Source organism: Notamacropus eugenii, chromosome 2, assembly GCF_028372415.1.
Source record: "Notamacropus eugenii isolate mMacEug1 chromosome 2, mMacEug1.pri_v2, whole genome shotgun sequence".
In the NCBI taxonomy this organism is placed as follows: Eukaryota; Metazoa; Chordata; class Mammalia; order Diprotodontia; family Macropodidae; genus Notamacropus; species Notamacropus eugenii.
Window position 1 is genome coordinate 47,250,436 of NC_092873.1, and position 26,928 is coordinate 47,277,363.

Sequence of the window (26,928 nt, forward strand, 5' to 3'; positions counted from 1 at the left end):
AGGTCTACAAACAAGATTCCCCAAATGGCCAAGCACCTGTGTCTTGGGGCTGGCTAGTGAAGATTGGTTCACTCACTGTTCAATTCATTTAACACCCCAAAGTAAGAGAATTCATTTAGGGGGAAGCAGAGGAGCAGGGTGTCCTTGTTTTCCCTTCTTCATAACAATCCATTAAAGTTAAGATACTCTTATCCCATTTCACTGATGGGGAAAGGAACCGCAGGGTAGGACTTTACACATTGTAGACACTTTAAAAAGTGACTTTGCTCTCAGTCATTCAGATGACGGTGACGCTCATTATCAGTGTTATCATTCATATAGTGCTCAAGGTTTGCAGATTTGATCCTTACAACAACTCTGGGAGGTAGGAATTATTTTAACTCATGTTACAGATGGGGAAACTGAGGCATAAAGTTACTTGCTCAGGGGTCATACAACTAGTAAATATCTGAGGCAGGATTTGAACTCAGGTCTTCCTGACTCCAGGCAGGCACTCTATCTAGTGTACTACCCAGCAACCTATCAGGATGAGGATTTGAGCCTGTGCCTTTTGAAGTGTCTTTTCCAGGCTCTTCTGCGTTTGCCTTTATGTTCCTTGAGGTCAAGCCCCTTTCCCCCACAGGATATTGTTTGAGGCAGTCTTGAAAGCCTCCCAAATTCTTCTTTCAGGTTCCTGAAAGTTCCACCACTTGGGACCTTTGGACACTCCTAGGTAGATGTAGTTGCAACATACGGAAAGGTCATACATTACTGACCACTGACACCATAATGCAAATTAGTTTATTATACCAGTTAGCTGCTAGCTCTCAAGAAGTAGAATAGAGAGAAGGTTCTGCCTGGTTGAGAGAACAAAGGGTGTTATAGGATTAGAGATTTAGAACTGAAAAGAACTCCGGAGTCTGTCTAGTCCAGTTTTACAGAGAAGGAAACTGAGGCAAAGAAAAATTTAGGGGCTTGTGTGAGATTGCATAGACGATTAGTAGCAGAGGAAAGATCTGAATCCAGGGTTGAAGATCACAGGATTTTAGAGGTAATCTGGTTCAACCACCTCATATTTATAGAAGAAGAAACTGACTTGGGTCAAAGCCCATACAGGGAGTAAGCATCTGAGGAAGGATTTGAACTCAGTTCCTCTGACTGTATAGTCAAATCTCTTTCCACTATACTATGTGTTTTTTTTTCTCCCTCCTACTCTGTGAGTCAATGAGTCTAAGAACTGGAAAAGAAGACAAAACAATGAATTCAGGACATCTTATTCCTTATTCCATGAGAAATGCTCTTTGGGGTGAGTAGTTGGGGTGGAGGTAAGGGGAGGCAATATGAGAAAAGACATGGGTGGAGAGACACATAAAAGAGGAAAATGGTGGGGGAAGAACCTCAACCTAGCCTCATCTGCTGCAGAGACCATGAGCTCACCCTCCTTTTGGCTTTCATGATGGGGTAAGCCAAGGCCAGTGTTGACCATTTTCCCTACCCCCCATATGCACTCACTCCCCTTCTCCAGAAAGCATAAAAACACTCATTTCCCAGTAGGCAATGGGCATCTTCTTCTCATCAAGGCCTCTGATGGAATCCAAGATGGAGCCCTCTTCATTTCCTGAGCTGGAGCGGAGCACATGGGAGTCTTCTCCAGAGGAACCAGAGCCACAATCAAGGCTTTCCAGACACAGTTCTCTAATAGTACAGTAATCAGCAGTAATCACCCATACTGCTTCTATACAGGATACCTAATAGGATTCAGCAACTCTGTAGTGAATACATTTTCATCTACAGGACTAAATGCAAGCATACATTACCTGTTTAATTAAAAACAAAATTCTCCAGCCAACAATTTACTCCCTCTCTGGGGTGCATGTTACATACATTACTGATGTTTTCTTTAAACCCACTATTACTTATTCCTCAAAGAACCCACTGTTGCTTGTGACTGCCTTCGTGGGCTGCTATTGAGGAAAAGAGCACCCTGAGCCTGTTTTTCTCAACTAGGAAGAAAAGGAATGTCCTGACTACAGGTTTGCTGTTCAGTTGTGTTTTGGTCCTCTCCAACCTTTGTGACCCCAGTTGGGTTTTTTTTTTGGCAAAGATACAGGAGTGGTTTGCCATTTCCTTCTCCACATTGTTTTACAGATGAAGAAACTGAGGCAAACAGGGTGAAGTGACTTACCCAGGGTCACCCAGCTAGTAAGTGTCTGAGGCTGGATTTGAACTCAAGAAGATGAGTCTTCCTGACTCGAAGTTCGGCTCTCTGTACACTGCTTCACCTAGCTGCCCCAAGTACAAGTTAACAATTTGCAAGTACAGAATGGAAAGGTCTAAAATTCGCATCTTAAACAAATTGGTAAAAAAAATATTCATTAACCAGCCAATATGAACCTTGAGCTCTCTGGTTCCATGAGGGGACTCAGCCTCTCAACACAGATGACCCCTTAGCCTTCCCTGCCAACCAGACCCTTGAATTTAACACATCCTTTTTTACATCACTGTTTGGTGCTTCTAAGTCCTTTAGCTGTGGATGAAATAGATAATTTGGGTTACTTGGAGAGACTGACATTTCATCTTCCACCTTTGTAAAACCTATCCCCAACGCATTGAAATCTCTCATCATCTTCATCTGTTAGAAGCCCTACCTCCATTCAAAGCATGACTCAGTGTTCCCTTCCTGCATAGACAAAGATTTTGCCAATTACTAGGACTTTCCTACATGATATTTGCTTTGTGTATACATGTATACACACATACACACATATATATATACACACATATATGCACGTGTATATACACACATACCTATACTTGTAGACACATGTAGACATATAGTTTATGTTTGCATATTCCCCATATATATGTATATATGTGTGTATATATATATATATATATATAAAATACACATATATACTTATAGGTAGGTAGAGAGCCTGTAAATAAACACACCATGCATACGTATGTATGCACATATATACACATTTTCAAAATTTGCTTATCTGTGCCCATGTTGTATTCTCCTTAGTAGAATCAGTTTTTTGAAGACAGGAACTTTCCATTTTTGTCTTTTTGTGCATTACATTAATCAGTGGTAATCTATGTGCCAAGCACTTTGCTAGACACCAAAAATACAAAGACAGAAGTGAAACATTTCCTGTTCTCAAGGAACCTATAGGCTATTGAAGGAGACGTAATGTGTATGTATGTATGTATATACATGTGTGTATACACACACACACACACTGTGTATATATATGTGTGTGTGTGTGTGTGTGTGTGTGCATACACACACAGATGTGTGCGTAAGGATATGCAGCCAAATAAATATTAGGCAATTTTAGGTATCTAGTATAATGTATCTTGCCATAGGAGGTATTTAATAATTCTTGTTGATTTAATTATATTGACTCTCCTACTGGATTGGTAAGCCTGGGGTAGTGGTATGATTGAACAAAGGGATTCAGGATCAGGAGAAAGAGTAGATACTTCCAGATCTAGCCAGATGCTTGGGTCCTTCAGATGCTCGTACATCTACTGGTAATGCTGTAATTTTCTTGTTTGTTGTTTGCTCAGTTGTGTCTGACTCCTCATGACCCCATTTGGGATTTTCTTGAGAAAGATACTAGAGTAGTTTGCCATTTCCTTCTCTATCTCATTTGACAGATAAGGAAACTGAGGTAAACAGAGTTAAATGACTTGTTCAGGGTCATGTAGTAAGTATCTGAAGCCAGATGTGAAATTATGAAAATGAGTCTTCCGGACTAGTGCTCTTAGAGGCCCATATTGTAATGTATTGCAATACAGTATACAGAAGGCTCCAGCTTCTTAAACTTGGAATGCAAACATAGGACAGGGAACAGACAAGTCCACTAGGCTTCAGTGGACATCAGCCTTCTGATTAGTAAGTATCACAAAGGAGATGAAATTGTTTTGGATTGACTGATTCTTGGTGAACACCTGTTGAGTTGGTGATCGCTGCTTTCCTTTCTAAATTCTTACAACCATCCCATTAGTAATTGATTTTAGAATTTTTCTGGGGAGCTAAGTCAAGTTTATCGATCTGCCATTTCCCTGATTTGAAAATCAGGACATTTGCTCTACTTCCTCATGGTTCCTCTTCTTTCATTTTTTTTGAGGTCTTTCAAAGATGGTTGATAATAGTTTCACTACCATATTCTTCAACCAGTTATTTCTGGGGTGCGTTGTACTTTAGCTTATCAAAGGTAGCAGCTCAATTGTTTCTCTTTTGTTGTCTTTTTATTTTCGATTTTGATTCTCCTTTAACCATTTTTGTTTTCCTGGGTGTCACTAACAAGTTGTATGATTTTCAGGCAACTTGTTTGACTGCTCTGAGCCTCAATCTCCTCATTTGTAAAAATGAAAGGCTTGGATTGAATAATCTCATGATCCTGTTAACTCAGAATTTTAGAACTGGAAAGAACCTTCACTTTCACCTAGTGCAATCTAATTTTGCTGACAAGAAAACTGAGGTTCAAGAAAGTCAAGTGATTTGCCTAACACCACACACCTTGCAGTAGCTCAAAAGAAACATGAGATACCCAGATGTAGACACACATGCTCATGTGGACTTTGTAGCCCCACTAGTGGCAAAGCCTTCTGAGCTCACATTGGTCTAGTCAGACACAGCTGGACATGCTATACATTGGTCCTAAAATAGTAATGCCATTTTGGTCCTCTTTAAGTGTGAAGGACAACAACCACCCAACCCACCGACACCTTGAGAGTCAGTGTGGCAGAGTGGGCATAAGTGATATTTCAGGAGTTGGGAAGACCTGTTCGGAAACCGCCTCTGACATTCACTGTGTAACCATGAGCAAAGGGTTCAACTTCTTCCTGATCCTCAGTATTCTCACCTGCAAAGTGGGGATGAGTATTCTAACCAATTCATAGACTTGTGTTGAGATTAAGATATGCATACACACATATGCACACAAACATACATACTTTTATATATACATATATGTGTGTAATACATACACACATATACCCATATGGTATCTACACACACACATACACACTTATCTGGTATCTATATACATATATAGTACACCCATATAAAATACATAGTACATGTATGTACACATACATAAATATACATATACCAATATACTTAGGCATACATACACACATATAACTTTGCTAATTTAGGATTAACTGTGGTGAAGTTAGAATAAGCACCACCCCTCTCCAATATCGCAGTCTCAGAGGTAGAAGGAACCTAGACTGGCATCTACACAATCAATCGATTTACTACCTGCCGGGTACTGTGCTAGAAGATAGAAGACCACACAAAGAAGTAGCTCATGTACTGGCCCATCCCATAGTTGAGGGGAATCTCCACTGTGCTATATCTATGTGACAAGCAGTCATCCAGTCTATGGCTGGAAAACCTCTGATGACAAGAACCTTTCTTCCCAGAGATTCCATTCCCCTTCTGGATGGCTCTGACTGATAGGAAGTTTTCTCTTCCTATCAGGTGGGAATCTACTTTGTTGAAACTCCTAACCACAACTCTTAGTTTTAAGGCCAAGCAAAGCATACCTAATTCTTTGCTCAATTCCATCGTTGTTGCCCATCGGGCAATTGAAAAGGAACTCAGCCAGATGTGGAAATTAATACCTCACGTCAATTGAAGGCTGCCTTTGCCACAGATTGTTTTCGATGACGAGCCAAAGCTGATGACTCGGAGTAATTGAGGTAATATTTCATGTGATATATACATATTCCTCCTTGATGTATCTGATTCTCTAACTAGCCATCATCCTATTTTATAATGTTATCATATTTTTAATTATATTGTACATACTTGTTTGCAACTATTTGCTATATATCCAGGGTGACATTACCGTAAATTAGTTTTTACCCACTGGCTCTGACTGTTTTTCACTACAAACTGAGCCATAAATACCACACCTGAGGAAGCTGGTTCACATTATTTATTTCACTGATATGTGACCACAATAGCAATATGTAAAGGCGAGATGCCTTGAGAACTGGAATGTGAGAAATGCGGGAAGGGAAAGAAGCCCATACCGTGGGGCTCACGGGCACAGCTGGTATGCAGTTTGGGAGCTGGTTGATTAGAAAGTGGTCTGTGAGACAGGTGCCTGCTTCTCACCTAGAGAAGGTGGCCTGGAGAGATGGGTCAAAAGGTGTTGGCTTTAATGAGATGAATCAAGATGAAAGTCTTTGCTTGCTAGCTGTGTAGTCCTGGACTGTGAGATTCTCTTATCCAAGAATCCATTTCCTACCACAGAAAATTGAATTCAATAAATTTCAATAAATGATTGAATTTAACCTAACAAATTAAATGTTTATGAAAACCCTACTCTGTGTAGGGTGAGAGGCAGCATGGATCAATGGAAAAGCTGACAGAGACCTTCTAGTCCAATTTCCTCATTTCTCAGATGAGGAAACTCAAGTCCAGTGTGGTCAAGTGATTTATCCAAGATCACACTGGTAAGATCATAAATCTAGAGATTGATGGGCCCTCAGGGACACCACCATTTTATAGATGAGAAAAATGAGAGCAAAGGAAGAGAAGAGACTTTATCAAGGTTATCAGCCTCGTAACTCTCAGAGACAATTGGAACCCAGTTTCTCTGTCTCTAAAGGCATTGTTCCTTCCATCATGGCACCGTGACTCTCTCTAGGGGCCAGGGCTTAAGCCTTGGAGTCAGGAAGATCTGGGCTAGAATTTTGCTTCTGAAACATACTAATTTTATGACCTCAGTTGGCTTCTTAGTGCCCAAGGCATCTCTCTAAGATTATAAATCAAAGATGAGTTGAGGCTAGCCATTGGTGGATAAGGATTTCCACACTGTAAATTCCATACACGAATGAAATCCCAGGTCATTCTCTCCTTCCTCCTTCCCACAACGTGCAAGACACTGTGCCACTGTGCTGGGCACTGTAAGTATGACAAGAGTAGCTAGGTGGTGCAGTGTATAGAGCATTGGTCAGACTTGAGTTCAAATCTGGTCCCAGACACTTGCTAGCTGTGTGACCCTGGGCAAGTTACTTCACTCTGTTTGCCCCAGTTTCCTCATCTGTAAAGTAACCTGCAAAAAGAAATGGCAAATCACTCCATTATCTCAACCAAGAAAACTCTAAATGGGGTTACAGAGAGTTGGACATAATTGTGAACAGCAAAAATAAGTTTGAAAGATATAAGTATAAAAATGAAACAATTCTTGCCCTCAATAAGCCTGTATTCTAGTAGAGAAATCCAACATATGCACAAACTAGGAAATACTATTCAGTAGTCTTCAGTAATATGAAATCATTTCGGGTAAGAGAGAATGCTAAGTGAAGTAAAGGAGGAGAGTATCAAGAAAGACCTCATGTTGGAAGTCTTACCCAAACTTTGCTTCAAGGAAAGCTAGGGGTTTTGGGAGCCCAAATGTCTCCCAAATTGGTGGAGTTGGGAGATTAATAAGATTTACCTTATTAAAGCAAGTTGGGAGACAATATAGTGAAACATTCTCCAGGTTGTTGGGGAGGTTGATGAGAATCATAGGAAATGATGGGCATAAAATTGCTTCATTTTGAAGTTCTACAACTATAAATGTACAATACCCTAAATGTAAGGTGTGTATGATATTATCAGGTTGTTTGGGGGTAGACAGATGACTATAGGCTCAGACTATGAACCTATAAAGCTAAACCTACAGCTCATGAGATTAGCCTGGTAGGTAGAGCCAGCAGTTAGGCAGACCCAAATTTTAATGCCATCTGTGATGATCACTAGCTCTTTCATCACGGACAAGTCATTTAACTTCAGTGTGCCTCAGATGAGCTGTGATCAATGTGGTCTATCCAGATTCTTCATCTATTCTGGTCTCCTTCTCTCCCTCCCTCCTCTCATTCTTCCATAGCACTTAGCACAGTTCTGGGCCCTCAATAAATGTTTGCCATCCTCCCTTAAGGACTGGCTTTGGGTACCAATTCCACCCAAAAACCTCCCTCAGCGAAAATTACACTGCTGCACATAGAACCAGCAGGGAATCCGAGGGACGTCTGACATTTTAAAAGCCTATTTCAGCTGCTCAAAGAAATCTGGTACACATTCCATCCCTGCCCCAGCAGAGCCTTTGAGATAGCCACAGCACGCAGCATCCTGCAAAACACTGCCATCGCTCAGGGGATGGCCGTGTGAGAGGAGACAGGCAGTATTATGTCAGGGGCGGTGAAGGAAAAGAAGCACGTAAAAGAGAGCCTCTTGTCTCCTCAGCCAAATCCCAAGGCAGAGGCAGCTACTTCCAGGAGAAATGCCCTCATTCAGTAAAGCTTCAGAGGTGAATAAACATGTCAGGCCTCTCTCTCACCAAACTGGTCAGAACAGCAAGCAGCTCTCCAGACACCCAGACTGGGGGCCTTCCCATCCCATCAGGGACTGATCTCATATTCCTGCCCCTGAGACTACTGGACCTGTTGGGCCAAGGTGTGCTCTCTGCCCTTAGTCAAATCTAATAGGAAGATAAGCATGGTTGGACAATCTGTCCTGATAGGGCAGAGATTGAATTCTCTTTCTTGGTGAATCAGGTAGATGGTGTTGTGGCTGAATTTGCAGGACATTCTGTTATTACTCCTTTCTCCCCAGGTGGGTGGGTATTTTTTCCATGCCTTAGCTCTCCAGAATGGCAGGTCCTAACTATGGACAACAGAAAATTTCCAGGAAGAACAAGACTGCGTCATGTCAGTGCATACGTGGCCCTCCTTCCCAAGATATAATAGCCAGAGTCACAGATCTCCTCATCAAGACAGAAGGGAGGGGGAAGTCCAAGACTATCACTCTTGTGGTCTTACCTATTTTCTGCCTTCTTACTCTCTCATATTGTGTGCTGGAACTCACATGGTGGCTAAAGCTGGTCCAGTCAGGGTACACCAACAATGAAGGGTATGCTAAGCTGACTTGCATACAAGTTCCTACCCTATTGCAGATGAGTGAAATCTGATGTCTGTATGTGGTGGCCAAGGCCCGCTGACCTCTTTTGCTTCCCATGCTTGTGACTGTGCTATATTTTTCCTTCCATTTGGGGTATCTCTCCCTAGCTACACATATATAGTTTTGTTTATCCCTTAAGATACAAGAATTGGCTGAGATAGGAATTCAGAGAAAGGAACATAATTGGTGTGACCGGGCCCACGTGACCACAGGAGTTAAATGCTTACTTCTGGATCTAGTGATCAAGAACTTGGGAATTCCTGGTAGAGGACACAGCTTTCCCAGACTGGCAGGAGGTCAGAGGCCTACTCTCAGCAAATGTATGATGCCTTATGTATACTTAACCAGTCTCCCTTGGTGGCGCTTCATCCAAGTCATGCCCAATAATGGAGAATTCTCTCCCAGTCCGTCTTCTCTTCTCCCTCTCCTATTTCACTTGGTGATCTCTTCAGCTCCCACAGATTCAATCAGAATTACTGACGATGTTGAGATCTACTTCTCTAGCCTTAATCTCTCCCTTAAACTCCAGACCTTCATTTCCAACTGCCATCTGGACATCTCTGATTGTTGGCCTTGTCCACATCTTAAGCCCAGCACGTTCAAAACTGGACTCATTATCTTTCCTCCCAAACCTTCCTCCATTGATTTGGGCATCACTGTCCTCACACTTACCCAGGCTTGCAACCTAGGTGGTATCCTTGACTCTTCAACCAAAGCTCCGCCATCTAGTCAGCAGCCAACTCTTCTCTGCCTCCTGGCTCTCCTGACTTCCTTCCAGTCCCAGTGAAAAGCTTACTTTCTATGAGAAGACATTCTTGATGCCCCTTTGTTCACATCCCTTCCCTCTGTAACTATCTCCAGATCACCTTGTTTCTAGTCTGTTTTCACATTGCCTCCTATGGCCTATGAGCTCCATGCAAGCAGGCACTGACATTTGACTTTTTCTTTTTTAATCCCTAGTATGCAGTACAGTGCCTGGCACATAGGAAGTGTTTAATAAAAGCTTATTAACTAACAGATACAGGTAGGTGGCTGCCGTGGATAAAGCAATGAGACTTGGAGTCAGGAAGACCTGAGTTCAAATTTGACCTTTGGACATGTGCTAGTCGTGTAACCTTAGTAAAGTCTCTTACTTTTTGTTTGCCGAATTTCCTCAACTGTAAAATAAGAATGAATGTAAGATGCAAATAACACCTACCTGGCAGGGTTGTTATGAAGGTCACATGAGATAATATTTAGAAAGTACTTAGCTCAGTTCCTGTGTTTAATAAATAGTTATTCCCTTTTCCTTGGCATCAGAAGATAGAATCATCGATCACAGGGCTAAAATGAAGGGAGCTTAGAGACCTTCTACGTCATTGCTTTCATTGTAGAGTTGAGAAAACTGATGCCCAGAGGAGTTAGAATTAGGAATTACATGGTAATAGGGGATAGGATCTTGGATTGAGAGATTTAAGGTCATAGAAAGAACCTTAGAGGTCATCTTCTGACCTCCTCCTCCCAATCCCCCATTTCACAATTTAAGAAACAAATTCAGAGAGATGTGATTTTCCCAAAGTCAAACATCTGTAAGAATCAGAGGGAAGATAAAAACCAGTTTCTCTATTTCTAAAACCTAGGTTCTTTTCTCTGCATCCAGATATCTCCCCAAGACAAAGTGAGGATGGTAGATTCAAGACCTGGGTTTAAATCCCAATTCTTTCACTTACTTAAGAGATTGCGTGACTTTGGGCAAGTAATGTTGTCTCTAGTCCTCAGTTTTAAAGCTGTTCATCTCTAAATGCCTAAGATGATATGATTCTAAATAACTATTTAAAAAATAGAACATGATTAATGTCTCAGTAAGGTACGATCAAGACTCCATATGAGAGTTTTAAGAAGGATCATTTATTACTAGGGAAATCAAGGAAGGCTTCTTGTAGGAAGAGGTGGGTCTTGAAGGTGGAATCTCAGGGTCAATCAGTGCACGTACACACACACACACACACACACACACATACCACACACACACACACACACACACACACACACACACACACACACTGTCCTGGCAATCTATATCCCCACACAATGACACCTAAGGAGAGGCTGTGGTAGAATGACCTCTTCTGATAACTGGTTTATCTCACCCTGGAGGCCTGGCTGCCATGTGGCAGTGGGAAAGCCACTTATTCTGTGTTTAACATGCCTCACACCCGGTTTGCTCACTCGCTCCTTCACTCATTGCTGCGCTGAGGGCTTGTTTACATCACACTACTCTTGCATGTTATTTTATGCAGCACTTTGCTATCAAAACAAATAAAAAGGCTGAGCAGCTTCCTTCCCAAGGGAGAAAACAAACAAACTTTTTCCTAGTGTTATCAAGTTCTGGGCTCAGGACCAGATAGGTCCTCCTGTCACACAGCAGAGAGGGCCTTTTTCCTTCCAGTTAACTCCAGCTCTCCATTTCAGGAAAGATATTACCAAGATAAAAGGAAAGAACTTGGAATTCTTTCTTAAGGATCAGTGAATCTGGTAGCTCAAACTTTATAGCAAACCTTAAGCCCAGACAGATGAGCCGACATCGCTGCAGGGCAGGAGAACTTGGTGACTCATCAACGTTAAACAATCAAGGGTTGGATTCATTAGGGGAGGAGGTAGTTTGAAATATTAAACCGGAAACTGAATTACCTTCCTCATCTGTGTTTGGCCACAGAGTGGGAGTCTTCAGGAAACCCGGTTTTCCTGATTATTTTATGCAGAATCCTTTATCATTCCCCTAAGAGTCAAAAAGCCTTCATCATTCCTCAGAAATAGCCTTCTATACTCTTACACTCTGGCGAAACTATGGTCTCACTAATGTGGGCATTATCTTTGATCGACCTATCAACATTTCTTAAACACTTTCTATGCCCTAGGAGCTCTGTGAGGTGGTGAGGATACCAAGATGAAAGTGAGAAGGTTCCTGACCTGCAAAAGATTGAGCTCTATCGGAGGACACAGCACACATACACACACAAACACACACGCATACATACATACACACATATATACATATCCATATGTATAGGGATAGACATATGATAGAAAAATAAACATATAGACAGATGGTAGAGGGACAGAAGGACAGACAGACAGATACAGACAGAGAGACAGGTAGACAGATATGATACATAGATTGACAGATAGATGATAGATAGAAGTATAGACAGAGACAGACAGGTGGATATATAGAGAAATAAGTAGACAGTTGATAGAGAGATAGAAGGATAGACAGGCAGGCAGACAGACAGACAGATAGATAGATAGATAGAAAGATAGATAGATAGATAGATAGATAGATAGATAGATAGATAGATAGATAGATAGGTAGATAGATAGACAGAGGAATAAATAGTAACTGTGATGCATCTGACACCATGCTAAGTACTGGGATACAAGACAGAAATACAATGGTCACTGACCCCAGAAACTCACAAGATTGGGAAACATCTTTGCCTGATCACCTTTTACTACTCTTTTCCACGTTCTCCCAAAAAATTTACGTAGAGGTTATATCCACTGTGCTGGAAGCCTTCCTTACTTTCTCTGATGTTGTGGGAACAGTAATGAAGCAGCAATATTGGTTATCTTTACCTCTGAGTGACCAACTCATATTTTTCTTTCTTTTTAAAAAAAGTTCTTTTTTTTTTTTTGTATTTCTTTCCTTTCTCAAACCACAGAATAAAATAAATAAAAGGAAAAAAAAAACTTCCTTAAATAAATAAGCCAGGACAAGTAAAACCAATTTCCATATCCTTTAAGTCTGTCTCATTTTGTACCTGAGTCCATCATCTTTTGGTCAAGAAGTGGCTAGCAGATTTCATTACTGTTCCTCTGGAATCATGGATGGCCATTGTGTTGATCAGAATTCTTAAAGCTTTCCAATTTTTAAAAGAATCATTATTATTATACAGTCTGTACTTTTCCATCATCCATGACAATGGCTCATACCACTGCATAGACCAAGGTAATTGTTAATTAATCGTCAATTGTTAGCACTATATAGCACCAACTATGTGCCAAGAACTCTGCTATGCAATTTATAAATATCATCTCCCTTGATTCTTATGACAAACTCAAGAGACAGATGTTATTATCATCCCTGTTTTATAATTGAGGAAACTATGGGAAATAGAGGCTAAATGACTTGCCCAGGGTCATACAGTCAGTAAGTATCTGAGGACGGTCAGAATTTGAACTCAGTTCTTTCTGACTCCAGGCCCAGAATTCTATCTAGAATGCTGTTCCATCTAGAATGGCATAATGGCTAAGGAACCTGGATTCAAGTCCCACTTCTGACTCTGTGTGACCCTAGACAAGTTGTATCCTGGGCAATGATCTAAGACTATATACTTTTCAGAGGAATTTCTGGCTTCCATTGTCTGGGAGACTTCTCTCCACTAGAAAACATAGATCTAATCCCTGATGGCATTCCTCTTGGAGAATTCAAGATGTGTAATATATTGCAACTTGCTCACACCAATCATGGGCTCATAGAGTTGGAACTGATGGGGATCTTAGAGTTCATCCTGTCCAACCTCCCTCATTTTTTTTTTAAAATGAGGAAACAGGACCCCAAAGAAACTAAGTGATTTCTTCTCGGTTACACAGGTAGTAAGAAATAGGGCAAAGATTCAACCTAACATTGAAGTTTTGGGTCAGTCTGTGGCTGTGGTAAGGGGTCAACCTTTGGTTGGGGGAATGGGACATTCTATGGCTGTGATCAGGTTAAGGTTATGGGTCAGTCTATAACTATGTTAGGGGTCAACCTACGGCTGGGGTGAGAGGTCAGTCTTTGATCAGGTTAAAAATCAAACTGAAGCTGTAGCTGTAAAACCTAATTAGCCCAAGGTGATAAATGAACCTTTCCTTGTCTGTTCTTATTAGGCACGAGTGACCCCTTTGACAGGAAAATAAATACAGGAAATACCGAAACAGTCACTCAGCATGTACTGGGAAAAATGATGGGCATTTCTCTAGGAGGAGAGACCACATGACTAATGAGGAAAGACCCACAAGAGACAAGGGGGAGCAGATGTATTGAAAGCCACCTTTAAGCAAGGAAAGCCTTCTAGGTGGTTCACACAGCCAGAACAGAAGACACAGCAAGGTCTGCCCAACTAGTAGATTGGCTCCAACAGAGCAAGGATAGCCATCTGGGTTGCCAAAAAATCAAGATGAGTCAGTGATCCAGCTTTTTGAACAGAGATGGAAACAGCCCATGTGGGACTGCTGATTTTACCGTTAACTCATGAATGTTCATACCAGTTTTCATTTGCTTGGTCTATGCTCTCATTATAATAGGTGACAACAGGCTTGCATATGAATATCAATGGTCTCTATCAGTTCTCTGAGCAGTCAAGAAAAAAATGAAGCCTTACATCTGAATGCCAAATTCAGAGTGCCATAATGTGAGCAAAAGAGAATCCATGACATGGAGGTATATGTCGAATGATGTAAGCAGGACAGGCGAAAGCTGGAACAGGAAGGGGTTAAATGAAGACTTCTATGGCTTACATAATATAAAGATAGTAATATAATAAGATTAGTATAATATTATATTACATATAGTATATAATAAGGACAGCAGATAACTGAGAATGGAAGGGAAATGGAGAATAATAGGAGATATTTGATATTATTGGTCTGTTGATGGCTAGAGGAATTGCCAGAGAAGGAGAATTGGAATGGCATTTGTCTGATTCATCTGCTATGAGGTGACCTCTGAATGGGGATAGTAATGTCCATATAGATATAGTATTATAGATTTAAGTGATTCGGTGGTCATTTGTACTTGGCATTTTAAAGGTAAGGAAACTGAGGCTCAGAGAAGTCCCGTGTGTATATATGTGCATCAATTATCTATCTATCTATCTATCTATCTATCTATCTATCTATCATCTATCTATCATCCATCTATCTCTCTATCACATGCATACATAAATACATACATAATGTTTATGTTTACATGTCTATATATGTCTATACATACACATATACACACACATTTGTATATACACAGCGATTTTAATGTCTAGACAACAAAGATTTCAGACACTGCATTTGATGGGTTGTGGGGTATTTTGGGACAATGAAACCCATTAAATCAAACCATATGGGTAGCCTCCAACCTGCTCTGCCATAGAAACTGCAGATCAACAACAGAGGCCGTATAACAGAGTTTGAGGAGTAGTCATATAACAGTCCAGTTTTCACATTCAAAGATCCTAGAAGGAGCTATGATTTGGTAACCCAATGGGAAGTGCTCTGGAGCTGGAGTGAGAGAACTGGAGTTCATGTTCTGACTCTGCTATCGTATGACCTTGGGCAGGTCACTTAACTTTCCTAGCTCTCAGTTTCTACATCTGTAGTAACAGGAGGGTGTTGAACTTGGTGGCTTCTCTGAGCTGCTTTCTACCTCTATGATTCTATTTCATGAGTGTGGGAATTCTTGGCTACTAGTGTGTGGTTTATAATCAATAGGTACTGGTGAACTTCCTGAGACTCAGAGAGTAAGAACCAGAATGCTAAGAGAATGGAAACCAGCAAAAACCTATCACATTTATTCAGCCCATCACTGTGCTAAGTACTGGAGGTACAAATAAAAAGTAAACACAGCCTCTGTGCTCAAGAAGCTTATATTCTAGGGGGAGGGGGATAATACATACAGGGAAGTGGTGATCAGGGACTGGTATTTTGGTCTGGAAAGTTATTAGGGATGTTAAGGGTAGCTTTAGGGTAGAAGACTGATGTACCCTTTCCAGGATCAATGTCAGAGTAGAGTTGATTTGCTTAGACAAGTAGCCACTACTACTCTTGGAATCAGGAAGAAGAAGGGTTTACATCTTGCCTTGGATACTTACTGGTTTTGTGACTTTGAGCAAGCTACTTAACCATTTTGTGCCTCAGTTTTCCTCATTTGAAAAAATGACTGGATTGTATTTGAAGGCTTCCCTTTAGATTTAAATCTATGATCTTGTGGTCTTTTTAATTCAATAACTGGAAAGTGGTAGAAAGAAGTTGGTGGGACAGGAAGGCTACATGCATATGATAAGAATACTGGTGAGAAGGTGGTTGAGGATGGGTTGAGATGTGATGGGTGATATCAGGAGGTAACCATCAATCAGGAGAGCAGAATCCCAGGGTAGGAATTAAGTCCTCCCCAAGCCTGGTTTCTGATAAGGCAGCTTGGGAGCAGATGGTTGGGAAGGTGCTGTGTATCTTTTATTCTTGAAGAGCACCATGACATCAGGAAAGTGATGGCATGACATGCAAATGAACTGAATTTAAGTGAGGGAAGGCTGCTGAGAAGTGGAGTCCATTGGAGATAGGATTTGAACCCAGGTTTTGCAGAACTCATATTCAGCAATTTATCCACTAAGTCAGAACATTCTCATTATAACTTCAAAGGTAGCTGAGGATATCTCTAGACGACTTTATCTGCCGGGAGTCACATTAAAACCATAAAAAATACCTCCACTACTCAAATCTTTGTCCACTTCAGCACCCTGTGACTTCAGAGACCAGAGTCTCTATCAGAAGGCACATAGAGGGAAGAACCAGTAAAGATGCCCAATAAAACTGATTGTTTTGTTTTCTGGGTATGATAAGGTGTCTTAGCAGCCAGAGTTTCCCATACCACCCTCTCATTTCCAATTGGAGTGTTCCTTCTTGGTCTGTAGCTTCTCTAAAGAGAAGACAAAATACTGGCTACATCTCTGGATCACAGCACCTGGATCACTTGATAGTACAATATCCCCCTACAATAAAACCTTTGGGTATTTTCATAATTCTAACATCAAATCAGTCTAAGTGTACCATAGTAGGCCTGATGGAACCATCTTTGGCCCAGGGGTATTGAGAGAATCACCCTCTTCTTTGTGAACATCGTTTGTCTAGATAATGTACATCTATCAAATTGTCTGAAGTTTTGGGATATTCACCATGCAGTGTTGGGAATATTGCAGGGACAGAAAAACTGACAGGGCTCTGGGAAGGGTGATCCTCCTTCATGGTCCTTGCTATCCCTGTTCTGTATGGTCCAGCTGTCTGGCTGCCAACTCAGCAGTGGTAGAATAGGAGTCATAAGCCTGAGCAGTGTCTGTGTTTCCTGGGAATCTGCACTCAGCCCCTTTGCCATTTCAGACCTTGACAAAGAGACACTCTACATCAAAATGGGGTCTATATGCTAATAATGGGAGGGAGGTAGAGGATGAGAATTCAAATTCTGCCTTCAATGTGACCTAGGAAAGATTACTTCACTGGGCCTCAGTTTCCGGTTCTGTAAATGCAATGGGATGAGTAGAATAGATGGTCTCTTAGGAGCTTTCTAGCCCTAAAGCAAAAATGGAAGATAATGAGATAACTCAGAGAAAAGATGGTTTAGGATGTGATGAGACTTATGGGGAGAAGGGACTACCATGTGGTCATGGAACACAGTGGAGCTAACTGGGCCATGTGTATATGAGCTGTGGATTCATTAGCTCCATGCTTGGCCTAAATGAACACTGTGGCATTGACTTGCTGTATAGTTCCATGCCTAAACAGCCAGGCAGAAATACATGGTGGGTGGCACACAGAGTACATAACATCCGATTTGACTAGAGCCGCCAGGAATAGGTCTATTGTGAATTGAGGTGATTTAGCAACGCCTCCAAAATCAAAGTACAGTACTTGAGAAAGAGAAAAATAAAATACCAGTGTTTTATGGGAAGGAAGCTGTGCAGCTGGAAAACTGTTGAGGTTTGAAAATGGAGAAATTGTACCTTTCTAAGAAGCAGCAGGTAAGAATATACTGGGTAAGGATGCTATTTGACCATACTCCAATTCTCATGAAATACAGCCTCATGTTTTTTTTATTTTTTACTGCCCACCCTAGTTGGCTCCACACAGTCTTAGAAATGTATAATGAGGGATGATTCTTCACTAGCCACATACATGACAAAATGGGGCAGGCAGTCAGAGAACTTAATGGGGCTCCTTCTGATTCTTTCTATGCATGGGAGACCAAATTTGTGGTTTATTGTCTGATCTCTCTTGAATTTTCATATGGTTTTATGATGATATCAGAAAGCTAAATGATTGGAATACCAACAGAGTCATGTTCTAAACATGGCCCAGTGGAAAGAACTTTAGCTTTGGAGCCAGAGGACCTTGGTTCAAATCTTGTCTCTGTATGACCTTGGGGAAGTAACCATTATGGGCCTCATCTGATCTATGATCCCTGTTTTTATATTTATTGCACCTACCTAGCATAATATCTTATGTTTTATAGGGTGTTATATAATTAGTAATAACAGCTGATAATTAACAATAGCTAATATTTATTATAAAGCACTTAGCATGTGCCATGAGCTATGTAAAGTACTTTAGAATTATTATCTCACTTGATCATTACAACAACCTTGGGAAGTAGGCAATAATATTTTTATTATTATGCAACAATAACAATAAAAATGAGTTAGCATTCACATATTACTTTGGGGTTTGCAAAGCTTTTTAAAAATATGACCTGATTTAAGCCTTACAATAGGCCTCATAGGTAGGTGTGATTATTATCCCATTTTACAGATGAGGAAAGCAAGATTGAAAGGCTAAATGATTTGTTCCAGGGCTCCTCAGTTGGGGAGTGTCTCAGGCTAGATTTGAATTTCCAAATTCCTAAGTCTGGCACCAGCCATGGTACCCACCTACCTCCTGTTGCCTACTTAAAATTCTTGTTGATTGACTTGAAGATGACTTCTCTGAATCTCAGTTTCCTCATTTGTCAAATCCAGGCCAATAAGCATTGACCTACCTATTATGTGCAAGAAACTGGATATGGTACTGAGGATACAATGGTTTCTGTTACTAAGGAGTAATCACTATATTGGAAAGGTGGGAAGGGATACAATATATAAGCAGATGAGTTATATATATTATAATTTGAGGAGCAAAGAGAGGGAACCAGCAACAAAGGAGATGAGGAAAAGTTTTCTGCAGGCAATGGCAATTGACTTCTGCTTTGAAAGATATTAGAAATTTTAAGAGGTTATGGGTGCATTGTATGTAAGGGGGACAGTTGTTCAGTCAGTAAACAAACATTTTAAAAGCACTTGCTATGTGCCAAGCATTGTACTAAGCATTGGAGATACAACAAATTCTAAATAAAACCTTTCATTCCCTCAAGGAACCTGTATCATAATGAGGGGGGACAACAGGTATGTGTATAAGAATATACATTGCCTATAGAAAATGAATACAAGGTGGCTCCAGGAGGGGTGGTGATCTTAGCATCTGGGACAATTAAGGAAGAGCTCCTGTAGAAGATAGTGCCAAAGGCTCCTTTCCTTCATGCCATCATTCTCCTGGTGAGGCTTCATGGAACAGTATAGCACAGAGGTGGTAGGTAGAGAGCCAAGTTTAGGAAACAGGAAATAGACCAGATTGGATGGAATAGAGAGGGTGTGAAGGGAGGGTATTTGGAAAGAGAGCCCAGATTGAGATTGTGATGGGACTTAAAATGCAAATTCCCAGGGAGACTGAGCCAAGATAGCAGAGTACAGGCAGGGACTCACCTGAACTCTCCCCCAAACCCTTCCAAATACCTTTCAATAATGACTCTAAACAAATTCTAGAGTGAAATAAATTCCCAGTCCAAGACAACTTGGAAGGTTGGCAGGAAAGGTTTGTTGCACCTGAGTGAGAGTGGAGCACAGTCCAGTTTAGACTGTGTCAGCACAACCTCACTCCAAGCAAACCAGAAGCAAGCCTCTGGGTGACTGAATCACCAGCAGCAGTAGTGGTTTCCAGTGGTTTCCCAATCCACAAATGCCAAGGACAACTTAGAAGGTCAGCAGGAAAGGTCTGTGGGACCTGGCTGAGAGAGAGGATCAGTCCAGCCCATCCTCAGACACAGCAAGCCAGACCTTGGGAGTGACTGAACCAGCAGCAGCAGCAGCAGCAGCAGCAGCAGCAGCAGCAGCAGCAGCAGCAGCAGCAGCAGCAGCAGCAGCTGCCTCTGCAGCTCTCAGCCCATAGACAGTAAGGGGCTCGAACAACTGTTCAGAAGGGGATTACAGGAGTCTCTTTGCTAGTACTGGTGAAAGACTTTGCTGCTTTGCTTATAATCAGATATGGATTGCAATCCTGGGTGGCAGTCCCAGAATGAGGAGGAGCACTGGCAGAGCAGAGCTTGCAGCCACAGTGGAACAGGAATTCTTCTCACAGTTCCAGGACAGAAAAGAGTACTTGTGGTCCCTGACAGATCAAAGCACATGGCAAGAGGGTAGTAAATACCTCTCCTTAGTCATACCACCTTGAAAGAACTGAAAACTTCCAAGTTGCTAGAAGTATCTCTGAAAATAGCTGCACAAAACACCCTCCATCCTGGAAACAAAACCCTACTTTAAAAAACAGTAAAAAGTCAAGTAATTGACTAGGAAAATGAAGAAACAACAGAAAAAAATTCTGACCTTAAAAAGTTATTATGTTGAAAAGAAAGATCAAAACATACACTCAGAAGAAGTTAACAAATTCAAAACTCCTATATCCAAAGCTTCCAAGAAAAGTATGAATTGATCTCAGGCCATGGAAGAGCTCAAAATGAATTTGGAAAATCAAGTAAGAGAAGTAGAGGAAAAGTTGGGAAGAGAAATGTGATTGATGCTAGAAAATTATGAAAAATGAGTCAACAGCTTTGTAAAGGAAACACAAAAAATACTGAAGAAAATAACACTTTAAAAATCAGACTAGGCCAAATGGTACAAATGGTACAAAATGCCAATGAGGAGAAGAATGCCTTAAAATGCAGAATTGGCCAATGAAAAAGAGGTACAAAAATTCACTGACGGAAAAAAAAACTTAAAAAGCACAAAAGGTCAAATGGAAAAGGAAGCACTTTTGTGCCTCACTGAAGTGTTCACTGAAGAAAATAATTCCTTAAAAATTAAAATTGAGCAAATGGAAGCTAATGACTTTATGAGATATCAAGAAAAAATAAAACAAAACCAAAAGAATGAAAAAATAGAAGACAATGTGAAATATTTCATTGGAAAAACAAATGACCTGGAAAATAGATCCAGGAGAGTTAATTTAAAATTTATTGGACTACCTGAAAGCCATGATCAAAAGAGAGGTAAATATTATCTTTTAAGAAATTACCAAGAGAAACTCCCTTGAGAGTCTAGAACAAAGTGAATTATACTGTCCACTACTTTGGAATGATCAGGGGAGAAGGAATAGTAGCCTCTGGCGTAAACTGGTGGACATTGAACAAATATAACTGGGTGGTGGAAACATAAGAAAAGAAGAGAATATAAAATTTTAAAAAACCTTTGTGCATATTTCATCTGTTGCATAATAGAGTTAAAATTGAAGTGATTACATTATTTTCCAAACATACATACAAAATGGAAGTTATAACCAATCAGTGGTCAAGTCCACTTAACAAGCAAGTGTTGGTAGGCAGCCATGTTGTCCATTGTCAGGAAGTCTAACATGCATTGACTGGAATATGTGCATGTAATGATTTGTTTACAATACAATACTATACAACTGCATGAAATAATATCAAGTCATCAAAATTTCAATGCAAGAAAAAAACACAAATTTACAATAAATTATTAAATTTAAGATGTGCCATTTAAAAAAATTTTACATGACATTTTTTAAAAAGCATTAAAGGGTTAAAGAAAGTATATTTCCAGTGGGGAGCACTGAATAATTTTTTTTTATTAATTTTTAACATTTATTTTCACACAATTTTGGGTTACAAATTTTCTCCCCTTTTCTCCCCCCCCCCCAAACCCGAGCTTTCTAATTGCCCCTGTGACCTATCTGCTCTCTCCTCTATCCTCCCTCCCTGCCCTTGTCTCCGTCTTCTCTTTTGTCCTGTAGGACCAGATAGCTTTCATGACCCCTTAACCTGTATTTCTTGTTACCCAGTGGTAAGAACATTACATTTGGTCCTAACACTTTGAGTTCTAACCTCCTTAGCTCCCTCCCTCTCCACCCCTTCCTCCTGAAAGACAGGCAATTCAATATAGGCCATATCTGTTTAGTTTTGCAAATGATTTCCATACTAGTTGTGTTGTATAGGACTAATTATATTTCCCTCCATCCTCTCCTGTCCCCCTTTACTTCTATTTTCTTATGGTCCTTTCCCTCCCCATGAGTGTCGACCTCGTATTGCATTCTTCTCCCCATGCCCTCCCCTCCATCCTCCCCCCCACCCTGCTTGTGCCCCTGTCCCCCACTCTCTTGTATTATGAGATAGGTTTTCCTATCAAAATGAGTGTGCATTATATTCTTTCCTTTAGTGGAATGTGATGAGAGTAGACCTCATGTTTTTCTCTTGCCTCCCCTCTTTATCCCACCACTAATAAGTCTTTTGCTTGCCTCTTTTATGAGAGATAATTTGCCCCATATAACTTCTCCCTTTCTCCTCCCAGTATTTCTCTCTCACTGCTTGATTTCATTTTTTTTTAATATATGATCCCATCCTCTTCAATTCACTCTGTGCACTCTGTCTCTATGTATGTGTGCGTGTGTGCATGTGTGTGTGTGTGTACTCCCACCCAGTGCCCAGATACTGAAATGTTTCAAGAGTTATAAATATTGTCTTTCCATGTAGGAATGTAAACAGTTCAACTTTAGTAAGTCCCTTATGATTTCTCTTTGCTGTTCGCCTTTTCATGGTTCTCTTCATTCTTGTGTTTGAAAGTCAAATTTTCTTTTCAGCTCTGGTCTTTTCGTCAGGAAAATTTGAAAGTCTTCTATTTCATTGAAAGACCATTTTTTCTCCTGAAGTATTATACTCAGTTTTGCTGGGTAGGTGATTCTTGGCTTCAGTCCTAGTTCCTTTGACTTCTGGAATATCCTATTCCATTCCCTTCTATCTCTCAATGTAGAGGGTGCCAGATCTTGTGCTATCCTGATTGTATTTCCACAATACTTGAATTGTTTCTTTCTAGCTGCTTGCAATATTTTCTCTTTCACCTGGGAATTCTGGAATTTGGCCACAATGCTCCTAGGAGTTTCTCTTTTTGGATCTCTTTCATGCGGTGTTCTGCGGATTCCTTGAATATTTATTTTGCCTTCTGGTTCTAGAATCTCAGGGCAGTTTTCCTTGATAATTTCATGGAAGATGATGTCTAGGCTCTTCTTTTGATCATGGTTTTCAGGTAGTCCCAGAATTTTTACATTGTCTCTCCTGATTCTATTTTCCAGGTCAGTTGTTTTTCCAATAAGATATTTCACATTATCTTCCATTTTTCGAATCTGCGCGGTATGTTCTGAGATATCTGTCTTTCTTGAAAAGTCCTTAGCATCCATCCGTACCATTCCAGTTTTGAAAGATCTATTTTCTTCAGTGAGCTTTTGAATCTCTTTTTCCATTTGGTTAATTCTGCTTTTGAAAGCATTCTTCTCCTCATTGGCCCCTTGCACCTCCCTTGCCAGCTGAGTTAGGCTAGTTCTCAAGGTGCCAATTTCTTCAAGATTTTTTTGGTTCTCCTTTAGCAGGGAGCTGATCTACTTTTCATGCTTCTCCCTCATCCCTCTCATTTCCCTTCCCAGTCTTTCCTCCACCTCTCTAACTTGATTTTCAAAATTCCTCTTGAGCTCTTCCATGGCCCTAGCCCATTGGGTGGGCTGGGACACAGAATCCTCGATTTCTGTGTCTTTGCCTGATGGCAAGCATTGTTCCTCCCCATCAGAAAGGAAGGGAGGAAGTGTCTTTTCTCCGGTAAAGTACCCTTCAATAGTTTTATTTCTTTTCCCTTTTCTTGGCATTTTCTCCAACCAGTGGCCTGACCTCTGAATGTTCTCCTCACACCCACCTCGCCTCCTGGTCCTCCCAGCCAGCGTTTGGGGTCTGAGATTCAAATGCTGCTTCCCGCCTTAGGATTTTTGGCGGGGGCAGGGCTGCTATTCAGTGTGAGAATTAAGTTCAGGTGGTCAGGGGCAGGGCTGCCTCTCAGGCATAGTTCCCTCTGGGGGTTTATGCACAGACCTTCCACAATGGATCCAGGCTCCTGCCCGTTTGGGGAGCCCCCGTCCGCAGCTGCCTCTCAGCCCCCACCTCCCGGGGGGCCCGAGCCTTGGGGGCACCCCACTCCCCTCTCAACCCGCCAAAGAGACTCTCTCACCCACCCCCGTCAGTCACCTGTTGGTGGGGGGGCCCATGCTGCCGCTGAAGATCCCGCCTCCGGAGCCCTCTCAGATCTGTGCCTCTCGGAGCCATGGCCGCCGCCGCCGCCTCCACAGGTCCGGGCTGGGCTCCGCATCTGCAGCGCAACGGACCTTTTGTGAGAGGTTTGCAGGTCCCTCTGTGGGTGGGGGGACCCGCGTGGCCGCTGGAGATCCTGTCCCTGTAGCCCTCTCGGATCTCCTCCCCTCAGTGTCGCGGCTGCAGCAGGGCCGCACTCTGCTCCCTGTCCTGGCGCCCAGTCCGCGGTGCGAAGGACCCCCCGCGAGAGGTCCGCCGGTCTCTCCGGAGCAGGAATCTCCCTCGCTCCTATACTCCGTGGTCTCTGGGTGCAGAATTCGCCCTGGCTTGGTCCCCTCTAGCTGTTCTGTGGTTTGTGTGTTCGGAGCTATGTGTATGTGCCTCTTTCTACTTCACCATCTTGGCTCTGCCCCCCAGAATTTCTGAATAATTTTTTAAAAGGGGATGGTAGGTCAAAAAAGTTTGGAAACCTTTACTCTAAAACCAGAGGATAAAATAGAAATTGCAAGAATCCATCAATCACTTCCTCAAAGAGATCCTAAAATGAAAATGCCTAGGAACGTTATAACCAAATTCCAGAGCTCCCAGATCAAGGAGAAAATATTGCAAGCATCCAGAAAGAAGCAATTCAATTATCGTGGAGCCACAGTTGGGATAACACAAGATTAAGCAGCTTCTACATTACAGGCTTGGAGATGATATCACAGAGGGGAAAGGAGCTAGGATTACAACCAAGAATTGCCAACCCAGTAAAACTGAGTGTAAACTTTTAGGGGTAAAAATTCAATGAAATAGAAGACTTCTGAGAATTCTTGATGAAAAGACCAGAGATGAAAAGAAAATTTGATTTTCAAATACAAGACCCAAGGGAAGTATAAAAAGGTAAACGGGAAAGGGACTTAATAAGATTAAATAGTTTACATTCCTACATGGGAAGATAATACGTGTAGCTCACAAGAATTTTCTAATTATTAGGACGGTTAGAAGGAGTTTGTACAGGTGTGAGTTGAATATGAAGGGATGATATATTATAAAAACATAAAATTAAGAGGAAAGAGAGGAATGCAGTGGGAGAAAGGGAAAGGGAGAGGGACAATGAGGTAAATTATCTCACATAGAAGAGGGAAAAAAAGCTTTTACAGTGGAGGGGAAGATGGGAAAGGGGGTGGAGAGTGAGTGAACCTTACACTCATCAGAGGGAATAACATACACACTCAATTGGGTATAGAAATTTATTTTACCCTACAGGAAAGTAAGAGGACAAGGGGATAAGAGAAGTGGGGAGTGATAAAAGAAAGGATTGGAGGAGAGAGTAGTCAGAGGCAAAATACTTTTGAGGAGGGACAGCGTGAAAAGGGAGAGAGAGAACAGAATAAATGGGAAGGGGAAATAGGATGGAAGGAGATATATTTAGCAATAATAAGCGTGAAAAAATATTTGAAGCAGGTTTCTATGATGAAAGTTTCATTTCTCAAACATATAGAATAACTGAGTCAAATTTATAAAAATTAAAGCAATTCCCCAAGTAATAAATGATCAAAAGACATGGACAGTTTTCAGATGAAGTAATCAAAGCTATCTATAGACATATGAAAAAAATGCTGTAGCTCACTATTGATTGGAGAAATGCAAATTAAAAGAATTCTGAGGTTTAACCTTATACTTATGAGATTTACTAATAGGACAGAAAAGGGAAATGACAAATGTTAGAGAGAAGTGGGAAAAGTGGGACATTAATACACTGTTGGTGGAGTTGTGAACCAGTTCAACTATTCTGGAAAGCAATTTATAACTAAGCCCAGACAACTATAAAACCATGCATACCCTCTGACTTAGCAATACCATTACTAGGTCTATACCCCAAAAGAGATTAAAAAGGAAAAGGAAAAGGACCTACATGTGCAAAAATATTTATAGCAGCTCTTTTCTGGAGGTAAAGAATTGGAAATTGAGGGAATGCCCATCAATTAGGGAATGGATGAACAAATTATGCCATGTGATTATGATGGAATACTGTAGTGCTATAAGAAATGATGAGCAGTATGCTCTGAGAAAAACCCGGAAAGACTTACATGGGCTGATGCAAAGTGAAATGTACTGTCTACAAAGTTAACAGCAATACTGTAAGATGATCAGCTGTGAATGATTTAGCTGTTCTCAGCAAAATGATGATTCAAGACAACTCTGAAGGACATAGAATGAAAAATGCTATCCCTCCCCAGAGAAAGAACTGATGGTATCTGAATACAAATTAAAGTATACTTTTTTCACTTTATTTTCTTGAGTTTTTTGCCTGTATTTTCTTTCATAACATGACTATTATGGAAATGTTTTGCATGACTCCACATGTATAACCTGTATTGAATTTCTTGCCCTCTCAATGATATGAGTGGATGGAGGGACAGAATTTGGAACTCAGAGTTTTAAAAACGAATGTTAAAAATTGCTTTTGCATGTAACTAGGAAAAAATAAAATACAAAATAAAATTTTAAAAATTTACTAATAGCAAAAGAAAAAAATTAGCAAATTCCTTGGCATCTGCTAATAAATTCAAGATCATTTCAGGACCTAGAAGACACCAACAGGAGAGTGAGTGCTACTGATCTGTCACAGACTCCGCCTGGAGCAGTGATGACTCAGTGGCCGTAGGTTCAAATCCACACTCTGATACTTTCTACCTGTGTGGCTTGGAGTAAATCATTTGACCTCTCAGGCCTCTGTTTCCTCACCTTAACAACTGATCCAATA

At 41.0% G+C, this 26,928-nt stretch overlaps 1 long non-coding RNA gene across 1 annotated transcript in view; it reads right to left on the minus strand.

Moving 5' to 3' along the window:
• Positions 1 to 5,953: 5,953 nt before the first annotated feature.
• LOC140523465 (uncharacterized) overlaps positions 5,954 to 26,928 on the minus strand; it is a 34,917-nt gene continuing 13,942 nt past the window's right edge. The window contains exon 3 of the long non-coding RNA XR_011973404.1: positions 5,954 to 6,250. This is a non-coding gene — a long non-coding RNA (uncharacterized lncRNA). The remainder of the gene's footprint in view (positions 6,251 to 26,928) is intronic.